This window comes from Lycium barbarum, chromosome 9 (genome assembly GCF_019175385.1).
Source record: "Lycium barbarum isolate Lr01 chromosome 9, ASM1917538v2, whole genome shotgun sequence".
Taxonomy (NCBI): Eukaryota; Viridiplantae; Streptophyta; class Magnoliopsida; order Solanales; family Solanaceae; genus Lycium; species Lycium barbarum.
In genome coordinates, this window is record NC_083345.1 from 6214566 (window position 1) to 6224939 (window position 10374).

General features: G+C 29.6%; 1 long non-coding RNA gene across 1 annotated transcript; it reads right to left on the reverse strand.

Moving 5' to 3' along the window:
* Positions 1-964: 964 nt before the first annotated feature.
* LOC132610071 (uncharacterized) lies at positions 965-2196 on the reverse strand. Its single transcript, XR_009571003.1, has 2 exons — positions 1918-2196; positions 965-1242 (listed from the first exon to the last, which is right to left on the reverse strand). It is a non-coding gene; the product is annotated as an uncharacterized LOC132610071 (long non-coding RNA).
* Positions 2197-10374: the final 8178 nt, after the last annotated feature.

The following is a 10374-nucleotide window of genomic DNA, read 5'->3' on the forward strand; positions in this document are numbered from 1 at the left end:
CTTCACAGCCAACCAAAGCACGTTTTCTCAATGTAAACATTTTATCCAAATAATTGAATGCCGGAATTTCCAAAGTGAAGCCTTCTCTCAAAGTGAATCAAATGATATCTGTTTGACTTCAATTTTGACAAGCAAGTCAAAATAATTATTACAAAGCTTTTGGAATGGACGACAAGCAAAATAGAACATCAGTTCTCAAAACAACCAAGTAGGTCGTTAAAAGATTATAATAGTAATTTCATTTACATGCAAATTTGAACCTCTGCACAATTGTTGTTTTCTTTAATAAACATAAGTGAGGAGGCGTTAATTGACAACTTCCATCATATTTTGGATTAGTTAGTTTAATTTTTCTGCAAACTATTTGATTGTCATTTGAATTTCTAGAAGCTGAATGAATCATTGATTACTATTTCTTGGTTGGTGATCTCTCCTGATATAATAAATTGATAATATGTTGAAATTAACATTCTATGGCTGTGCATAATTTTTTAAACCAATAATCTAAACCAAAAAATGTTATTGGTTTACCAATATCGGGTTTTGTTTAAAAATTTAGGTCATTTATAAGGATTGAATATCCAGAAAGACATTTTAGGAATCATCTTGTGTAAACTCTTATTGTTCACAATCTTAGATTTTATCAGCCAGGTGAAAGTACTTTCTTGCTTTAAATATTACTTAAAAGCTTTACCCTAAAATGAAGGTCATTGTAGAGTATATCTTAACTAGGGATATATAAGGAAAATCACAAAATTAAACTAAATCGAAAACCAAAGTCAAATCGATGAAAAAAAAATGTTAAGCCCCATCAAAGGCATAACTATTTGAATCACCTGCATCCATTCCGATCTATTCACCCCTTTTTAATTTTGTCTTCAAAGAATCAAATAGGAGTTCTTTAAAATTTGGTTCCTTAAAACGCATTGTGCAAGTAATAAATTCAAAGGGTGCAGACTCAATCTTTGTCAACATCAATATGTATATAAGCTAAGGGCTTTTATTGAGCCTTAATAACAACGAAAAATAAAAACATAAATCAGATTTCAATTGTGCACAACATAAATCAGTCTTGGTCAATCTTGTGAACTCGTTTTGGTCCATAATTAGCCTGTGAAGCTTGTGTTCATGGACAGAAGCACTGTCCATAGACACATACGGCATCTTCCCCGTGGCCGCAGTACACTTTTATGCAATCGGCATCCGTAGAGCATGGAAATGACGTGTCACTGCTTGATTTTCCTAGCATCAGAAGGTATACATCAATAAGAAAAGCTGAATCACACTAAATTGCCATATTTTTTGGGGACTTTTACATGATTACCTAGGCTAAGTAAATTTTTTACATGTACTAAGCATAATTTAATTCGTACGATATATAAGTAAGAATAGTCGAATCACACTGTTGTATACTATTAAGGTATATAACGTGTGATCTGTGTATACCTTGAAGATATACAACGTACATATCTATTGGGTATTTTGTAATTATTTTTTCTAAATAGCTATATAGAAAGAAAAAAAAATTGATATTTGGAAGTTGAATTGTGTTTTCGACATGCATTTAACTTGAAAAAAGTACACCTTTTTTTTAGCAGGAAAAGAATTTACTTGAAAAAATTGGTCAAAACTACTTTTTCAAACTTGGAACTCATTTTAAGTTCTTTTTCTAAAAGATCAGTTCAATTCAATATGTAACCAAACAATGTTTTGAAACTCTTGTCTTAAAAGGAAAAAATTCACGTCGAAACGGGCTCTAACTATCTCGTTTTTGATAAACAAGTAATTATATGATTTAACTTATTTTAAATAAAAAGGATTTCGTCGATAAAACTCCCTAGTGAAAATTTCTTCTCCTTCAATTGATTAAAAAAAAAATTAAAAAAAAATGGACCAATAATGGCACTAATTTCATACCAAGCACATTGACATCTCCAACATTAGAAGTAGTTGATGCATTAGTTATTTGGATGGCAAACAACATCACGAATATGACCAAAAAAATTGCAGATCTTTCTGATCTTCCTGACATAACTATTTCTCTAGATGAGAAATTGAATGGTTTAGAGGGGGATGAAACTTTAAAAGGTGTGATTCAAAGATTTGAATGCATTGAGTTGCAACTTGCAGCTTTGTGGCTTTTTATAATGGCGCTAGCCAACTAAAATTAAGTTATGCATTCCAACAATTCACATATTTCCCATAAAAAATTAGTGTTGAAAAAAAGAATTGGAAAATTTGACTTATATTATACTAAGGATAGAACAGGGAAGAAGTGGTGAATTATCTCTTAATTTTTTAAAGTGAACAAGTAAAACTGAATAACTATTTTTAGTATAGTGGATAAGCAAATTGGACCGGAGGAGTATAGATAATTGAAACGTGGCAAACATTGTAATTTCCTTATGTGGCATGATTATAATTAATGCATGATTGATGAGAAACCTTAACTGTCTATCACTAAACCTTTTTTCAAAACATTAAATTGCCCTACAATTACTCACTTTGAAAGTGGGACCTTATTTCAGGACTTACAAACCACATTTATTTTTTTAATTCTATTATGCAATATTATATCTTACCATTTAAAAGAGTATTCTTACTATAAATTAGATTCAAGAATATCAATTAATTATATTCTTCAATCAAATCCACCAAAATATGTAAGCACATATTAGCTTTAAATAATACCAATTAATTACTTTTTAAAATTAATACAAATAGAATTTGTTGCCAAGTGGCTTGTTTAAACTACACCACTTGGCTGCTTTAAATAATATCAATTAATTACTTTTTAAAATTAATACAAATAAAATTAGTTGTCAGATGACTTATTTATACTACACCACTTGACTTAACATATATCAAACTAGACTATCATTCTTTTAATATAATATAGATTATTGAAACGTGGCAAACATTGTAATATCCTTATGCGGCAATGATTATAGTTAATGCATGAATGATAAGAAACCCTAATTGTCTATCACAAAATCTTTTTTCAAAACATCAAATTGTCCTGCAATTACTCACTTTGATAGTGGGATCTTATTTCAAGACTTATAAACCGCAATTTTATTTTATTTTTGAATTCTATCATGCAATACTATATCTTACCATTTAAAGTAGTATTGCTGTTATAAATTAGATTCGAGAATATCAATTAATTATATTTTTTGAATTAAATCCACCAAAATAGGTATTAGATTTAAACAATATATATTAATTACTTTTTAAAATTAATACAAATAAAATTTGTTGCCAGGTGATTTGTTTATACTACATCACTTGGCTTAATATCAAGCTAGACTCCCCTCCTTTTAATATAATATAGATTATTAAAACGTGGCAAACATTGTAATTTCCTTATGTGGCAATGATTATAATTAATGCATGGTTGATGAGGAGCCTTAACCGTCTATCACCAAACCTTTTTTCAAAACATTAAATTGTCCTACAATTACTCACTTTGAAAGTGGGATCTTATTTCAAGACTAATAAACCGCATTTTGAGTTCTATCACGCAATATTATACCTCATCATTTAAAAGAGTATTCTCACTATAAATTAGATTCAAGAATATCAATTAATTATATTTGATAAATAGGTAAGCACACATTAGCTTTAAATAATATCAATTAATTACTTTTTAAAAGAAATACAAATAGAATTTATTGTCAAGTGCCTTGTTTATAGAGTGAATCTCACTTTACCCCCTTAACATTTAAGGGTTGGGAAACGATACCCCCCTCACATATTGAATGAGAACGATAACCCCCTCATTTAATATTTTTCGGTGAGAATCTTTTGTTTTTAATAAGGGTGAAAATCATTTACTCCCCCCAACTATGCTTTAAAAATCAAACTCCCCCCTCAACTTTGAACAATAAACATTCTTTCCCCTTTATCCTAATTGACTCTTTTTAAATGCCTATTTCACCCTTTACATTATCAACTTTTGTCTTCTTTTATTTACTTCTTTAAAATCATGATATTTTTCATTTTTTCAATTTATGTATTATAACAACTAAATATTATCTTGCAGTCGAAGAAAAAAGTGAGAAGACTAATTGAGTATATAAGCTAATGATATTTTATAATAAAATAAATTAGCAGAATAAACAAAAAATTAATTTTATTAAAAATAATAAAAAGTTTAATATTTATTTATACAAGTGAAAAATGGTTCATCATAACTTTATAAATATATTTATATGCAGGTAATGCAAAAAAAAAAAATTAAAAAATAGAGGTAAATTTTTAAAAATGATTTATTTATACTTTAAATGAATTTTATTATACAAACAATAGAGAATAAGAGAGAAGTGAAACTTAAATATACACACATGCATGTACATACATGTATATACTTACTGCATATAATAGTGAACAATCATAAAAAATAGCATTAGATTTTGTTACAAATTCATAAAAGTATTATTCTACTTATAATGTTAATGAAATTAAATAAGAATCTATAAATACCTACATTAAAAAATAATTATTATATATAATATAAAAATGTATTACATAAATGGAGGATGGAAAAAAAAATAAGGATGAAATAGTCATTGCAAAGAATAAATGGGGGAGAATATCTATTGTTCAAAGTTGAGGGGGGAGTTTGATTTTTAAAGCAAAGTTGTGGGTGAAAATCATTTTCACCCTTTTAAGAAAGATATTTTTTAACAGATTTTTTCAAGTAGCTGTTATACATTATTTTCAGCAGAATAGGTGAATGGGACAATAATCAAAGATATATATTTTTGTATTTAATTCTAGAAATAAAAAAAAATTTACTAAAAAATATTTGATGGAGGGGGGGGGGGGGGGGGGGGTATCGATCCCATTCAATATGTGAAGGGGGTATCGTTTCCCAACTCTTAAATGTTAGGGGGTAAAGTGGGATTCACACTTGTTTATACTACACCACTTGGCTGCTTTACGTAATATAAATTAATTACTTTTTAAAATTAATACAAATAGAATTTGTCGCCGGATGACTTGTTTATACTACACCGCTTGGGTAGTTGGCTTAATCTAAACTACCATATAAATTATTGAAACGTGGCAAACATTGTAATTTCCTTAGTGGCAATGCTTATAATTAATGCATGATTGATGAGAAACCGTAATTGTCTATCACTAAACCTTTTTTCAAAACATAAATTATCCTACAATTACTCACTTTGAAAGTGGGATCTTATTTCAAGACTTATAAACCACCTTTTTTTTTTTTGAATTCTATCATGCAATATTATATTTTACCATTCAAAGGAGTATTCTTACTATATGTAGATTCAAAAATATCAATTAGTTATATTTCTTCAATCAAATCCACCAAAATAGGTTAGAATATATTACCTTTAAATAATATCAATTAATTACTTTTTAAAATTAATACAAATTGAATTTGTTGCCAAGTGGCTTGTTTATGCTACACCACTTGGCTGCTTTAAATATTATAAATTAATTACTTTTTAGAATTAATACAAATTGAATTTGTTGTCAGGTGGCTTGTTTGTACTACATCACTTGGCTTAATATCAAGCTCGACTACCCTCCTTTTAATATAACTACTATACGTACCAGCGTATTGTGTGAATCGTTTCAAAGGAAAAAAAAAAGGAGGGGAGAGATAAAATAAAAACAAATGTATATAAATCATGTGTAACATATTGCAGATTAATTCATATTCTCTTCAATATTGACCATTTATTCAAACATTATACAGTCTTTTACAATCTAGGCCAATACTATAACAAATTCAATTTTCCTTCCGTCGCTTTGCTTTGTTGTTTTTCTTTCTTAAATTACTCTTGATGATGTTTTACAATTCTGATAGAAAACATAAGGAAAGAACAATTAAAAAATAACATATAATGAAGTTCTAGAAAAAAAAAAGTGTTATGCGAAGCGAAAAGGTTCCTCAAAACCATAGAGACCATTTGTTTTAATTAGGGTATTTTTTCGTAGCTAAGCGTTTGAAAAGCCTTTCATCAACCATAGTTTTTAAAGACGTCAGCGTGAGACGGGGCGTTTTACTTAGTACGGGGCTAGACATAAGCCCCATGGGTCTTTAAATTTTTAATTAATAATATATTAAAATAGTATAATGACACAAAAATTATATATATATATATATATATATATATATATATATATATATATATATATATATATAGTTTTAAAAGATTAATAATATGATTAAAGAAACTCTATAGAAAGCAAAACTTCTAACATGATTTTACAAGTATAAATAATTGCAATGATTTAAAAGTTATTATGAGATACAAATCATTTTTAACCCCTTAACTTTCAAACAATAAGAGAATCACGATTTCTAAAGCATACTACTATCATATATACTATGCAATTTACCTTCCTAAAAGAAAATAATCAATAAGTTTTATCAAATTATAATTAAAACATCACTCCTTCATGAATTACTTTTAATTGCAAAATAATAAACTATGATCATTTTGAGACACATGACAAAAACGTGAAGATTAATGGCAAGTGAAGATGTAAAATTCGGCTATATATTTTTAAAAGAAATGTTAAGTGATGTTCACCCTCCAGTGTTCTCAAATAGTAAATATGCAATAGTACGGTTCGTTAGTTGAGTTATTCTCAATCGTCTTATTTCTATAGATGAAACAAAGTATTAAGCATCAATCATTTAATAAAGAATTATGAGGGTCAATAATGTTAACTGGGGAATTTGACACATAATTTGTGTAAGAACTCTTAGGCGAACCCCGAGCGTTGGACGTTAGGCGTATTTAGGGCGTACAGTCGAGCGCTAGGACGTAAGCCTTATAGAAATAAGCCTCACATGTAAGCCCCGAGGCGTTTTGCCTATGCCCCGCCCCGGGCGAGTTCCAAAACTGCCTTTTAAAACACTGCCATCAACAGGAATAAGCAAGTTGCAACTTTGGACCTAAATTCCGAAAGTCAAGAAAGAACTGTACAAAGTTATAGCATCAGACAGAAGTACCTAAATAAAGAAAACATCCTTCGCCCAGCAATAATGTCATCAAAATACACATATTATACATATTTTGGGACATTTCTTGAAAGCTCAATCATTGTATAAGTATACACATATTATACATGTTTCGAATATTTTTCGAAGGCTCAATATGAATTTTGACCTTTAATGGTGACTTTTTGATCTTTAGTTGCCACTAAAAAATCTGATTTTTTTGTACCTAGCCTTTAGCGGCGACTCTTTTTATCTTTTGTGTTGACTAAAGTCGCCACAAAAAGTCTGATTTTTTTTAAAAAAAAAATGTGTTTGGGCTGCTGGGCTGACTAGCGCGTGAGATTACTTTGGCCTAAAAGCCAGTTCATGGTATTAGGCCCAAACGTGAGATTACTTTGGGACGCAAGGCCACTGTGCGTCCTTTTCCCATTATTTTTCTTAAATAGTCATAAAGGGTTATTTTTCCTCACAAAAATGGCAATTGTTCCCTTGATAAGGTTTCCCTTGATATTTTCGGCATATTCTCTTGTTGAAAGTTCTCTTTTAACCTTTTTTTTGGCCCAATGCCCGAAGAAGTTTAAAACAGAGAAAGTAAATGTACCAAAATACAGTGGACTATACGTTTTCTTCCAACTTTTCCTTTCCTATTTTGCTCATTGTGTTTACTGCTGTTCTTCTTTCTTTGAAAGGTTTGTTATGTGTAAAATATCGATTGGGAGTAGACAACGATGATAAAACAGATTATAATAGTAAATTCAATTACATGCAAATTTGAACCTCTGCATAATTGATGTTTTCTTTAATAAACATAAGTGAGGAGGTGTTCATTGAAAACTTCCATCATATTTTGCATTAGTTAGTTAATTTAATTTTCTGCAGACTATTTGACTGTGATTTTTAATTTCTGGAAGCTAAATGAATCATGGATAACTGTTTCTTGGTTGATAATCTCTTCTGATATGATAAATTAATAATGTGGTGACAAATTAACATTTAGGGTTGTGCATATTTTGTTTAAACCGATAAACTGATCCAAAAAATGCTATTAGTTAACTGATATCGGGTTTTTGTTTAACTTTTTAGGTCATTTATAAGAATGGAATATCCAGAAAGACATTCTAGGAATCGTCTCGTGTATATCTCTTATTGTTCACAATCTTGAATTTTATCAGTCAGGTGAAAGTACTTTTACTTTCTTGCTTTGAGTATTACTTAAAAAGTTAGCCCTAAAATGAGGGTCATCGTAGAAAATGTTAACTAGGGACATACAAGGAAAATCTCAAAATTAAACTAAATCGAAAACTAGGACAAATCAATGAAGAAAAAGTTTAGATATCATCAAAGGCAGAACTATTTGAATCATCTGCATTCATTCCGATCTATTCACCCCTGTTTAATTTTTTCATCAAAAATCAATTTGGAGTTCTTTAAAATTAGGTTCTTTAAAATGCGTTGTGCAAGTAATAAATTCAAAAGGAGTAGGCTCGATCTTTGCTAACATCAAAATGAAAATGGATATAAGCTAAGGACTTTTATTGATCCTTAATGCCAACGAAAAATAAAAACATAAATCAGGCTTCAATTACACACAACATAAATAAGTCTTGGTCAATCTTGCGAACTTGTGTTGGTCCACAACTAACCTGTGGAGTTTATATCCATGGACAGTAGCACTTTTGATAGACACATTTGGGATGGTCCACTTCGCATTTCATAATGTCCGCAGGGCAATCGTCATCCTTAGCGCATGGAAACTCCCCATTCCAATTCCTTAATTGTCCTAGCAGAAGGTATACATTAATAAGAATAGTTGAATTACACGCTAAATTGCTATACTTTTTTGGGACTTTTACATGATCTCCTAGGGGAAGTAAAATTTCTACTTATACTAAGCATGAGTTAATTCGTACATACTCAGAAGGTATACATCAATAAGAATAGTTGAATCACACTGTTATATACTATTAAGGTATATAACGTGTGATATATATATATACCTGGAAGGTATACAATATACATATCTATTGGATATTTTGTCTAAATAGGTATATAGAAAGAAAAAAAAAAGTATTTGATATTTGGAAGTTGAAGTTGTATTTTCGACATGCATTTAATTTGAAAAAAATACTGTCACACCCCATTTTTACCCGGAGAGGTTAAATAGAAGTACGACATATTGGAAATTCCTGTTTTTGTTTGTTTTGTTTAAGGAGTCGCCACCTAATTATTTACGGTGAATTAGGACACCTAAAGTTTATTAAAGTTATTTTTAAAGTTAGCTCAGTTAAGATCTGCGAAACTTAAGATTCTAGGTAAGGGTTCAATTAGTCTAAAGGGAAGGTATTAGGCATCCTTTAAGACCCATTAACAATGGTTAACCGACCAGACTAAAATTTAATTAGGCTAGGTGTAAATGTAATATTATCGAAAGAAAAAATGATTTTTTGTGAGTATTGATAAAGTTGTTTAAAGTAAAATTGACAGAAAATAGTAATTGCATACAAGAGTTTAATTGAAATAAACTAAAAGATGCGGAACATGTGATGTTTATATGTATTTGGGAAAAAGTGAGTTATGCCGACTCACAAATTAAAAAGAGTTAATGTAAGATTAACATTAAATAAATTTTAAAAATTTCATAGAAAGACTATTAGTTTAATGTATATTGTGCGAAAGTTGTTTTAAATAGATATGTATTTCAAGCGTTGGAAAGGAACTAAAATGAAAGAGTTATCCATTAATTTAGTTTTCCTTTTTTATCTCTCAAAATAAACTAACATTTATGCAAATTTTTTTATGTTTTGAAGAAAAAATATGTTATGTGGATGGTTTTGAAGTTGGGCTTAATTTTTTAGCAAACTCGATTGATTCAATTCTACATTTAAAGGGTAGTTGCATGCTAAGCTTAAGTCATTATATCAGGTATCCAAAATATCAAACACGCATCCAAAGAAATCATTCAACACACATTCAAACAAAATAAAAAAAAGAGTGAAAAAGTTGAAAATTTTAAAAGGAATCGCCATGGGCGGGCTTCAAGCGAATTTCATCGCTTTCTTGTTGTAGGATAAGATTAAGGAATAAGGACATGTGTCGACTCCATGCACGGGTAATGTATTAATGCCAAGTTTCCTTTTTTTTTGAAACTCTATTTTGAGAGAGTCGTGATTTGTGACTCCATTCGCTCCCAAAGTGTACATGCAAAGAGAAATAAATAAATAAAGATTAGCGGCAGACTCATAAGGGCTATTCGAACAAAACACTCAAAGCCAAATACGAAGACGATTTACAACCATAGCAGCTAAAGAATATGTAACCAGGCAAACCTTATTAAACATGATTCCTAAACATTTAACAAAACAAGCCTGGTTATGCATACTCCAAAT